Source organism: Aythya marila, assembly GCF_965140915.1.
Source record: "Aythya marila genome assembly, chromosome: 17".
NCBI lineage: Eukaryota > Metazoa > Chordata > Aves > Anseriformes > Anatidae > Aythya > Aythya marila.
The window spans coordinates 14,463,825-14,465,469 of record NC_139058.1 but is presented as its reverse complement, the minus strand read 5'-3'; positions in this window follow the sequence as shown (position 1 = coordinate 14,465,469).

Below are 1,645 nucleotides of genomic sequence, written 5' to 3'. Positions count from 1 at the left end.
TTACATACTTAGCCTTTAATAGCTTTTTACCATAGTTCTCTTCTCTATTCTTTCCCTGCAGTTACATTGTTGCTCTGGGGCCAGCAGGTACCATACTGTCAAGTATGTGCAGTACTCCAGCATCAGGGTGAGTGTTTGTCTACAAGTTCTCTGCTTCCTCAGAGATGAATTTGCATCTCAAACTATTGACTGCTGAAATGAAAAGCATTGTCATGTTTCCCCCAGAGGGCTTGTCTTCACTAACATAACCTGCCCTGAATCTAAACAAAATCACTAGTACAACGCTTTTCAAAAAGCAATTTCAAACACAAAAATGTTAAGAACTTAAATCTTTTAATACAGTTTTATGGTTAAGCTGAAACCTTGCCTGATGTGTCAGCCTTAAGCAACTTTTGTTAAAACAAAACAAACAATTCAAAAAAAAAAACCACTCAACACCTGGCAGAACTGACTACAGACTTTTAAGGGAAATAGTGATAGATGCCTCAGTTACTGGAATTAAACCCACTCTAGAGTGAGCATATAAGCAGAAGAAATGGGGAAAAAAAAAGACTCCCCTTTTTCTGAGAAGCAATATTCAGTATAGACAGGTCTTGCTGTATTCTTGAAAGATCTACATGTTATAGTAGCAATGCATTCACCCTGAATGAAACACAGGGGCTCAGGCAGCTATTCTTCATACATGACTGGATTAGAGCTTGTATTGGTAGTACAAGGTACACACTTCTTTACCTGATCCTTTGTGAATAAAGATAACAAACCTTATACAGATATGTACCTGTTAAACATAACAGTAGATACTTTTCAATGTTGTGCTTTGAATTTCAGGCATCTGGTTAGTCAGAAGCTTAGAAATGTCCATTCTGGTGATTCCTGTCAGATCCTTCTACTGCACTGGAACAGTCTAAGAAGCGAACATAACTGAATTCAAACCGTACCACTTCAAGGTATTTCATTAATGAGGTGCAGTTCTCTGTCACAAAGTTAATTGATTAACCTTATTTCTGTGAGTGGAGTGAAAAAACTAAAAAGGTAAGACGGAGGAAGAATCAGCTAAGCCTTGAGTCACAAAAACCTTTTCCCTTTGATGAAAACTGCCAGGTTAATCTTCATAAATGGTCATAATTACTTATGCCTGAAGCTCAGCCAAGTCATTCCAAACAAAAATTAAATTGTACAAGTGACTGCATGTTCAGTCTCATCTCCAGAGTGTAAGTACCAACACAGACCTTCAGAAACTTACAGACATTTACTGTATGTTTCTGACAGGGTAGGAGATGTTTGCCTAAATACTGAGTGGGCTAACTTAGTATTTATTCATTATATTCTTCTTTAAATAATTTGTAAAACATAAAACTCTTGCCAAAGCTTGCCTGTATATGTTGTTACAATTAGTGTTAGACGTCTAGTTTCTTTAGTAATCTGCAGATTACTCTCCATTCCTCATTAAACTCAGTTTTAATGATAATCAGCAGAACTGTATGAGATAGCAAGTTTACGAATACTGTTGCAAAACTTTAGAACCTGGGGAAAAATAGTGAAATTAAGTTTACTTATGGGAAGAGTCGCTTAGAAGAAGGAACAGTTCTAAAAGCTAAGTCTTTGCAAGTCTAGTTGGATAATACTTACCAGGCATAGCCGAGGT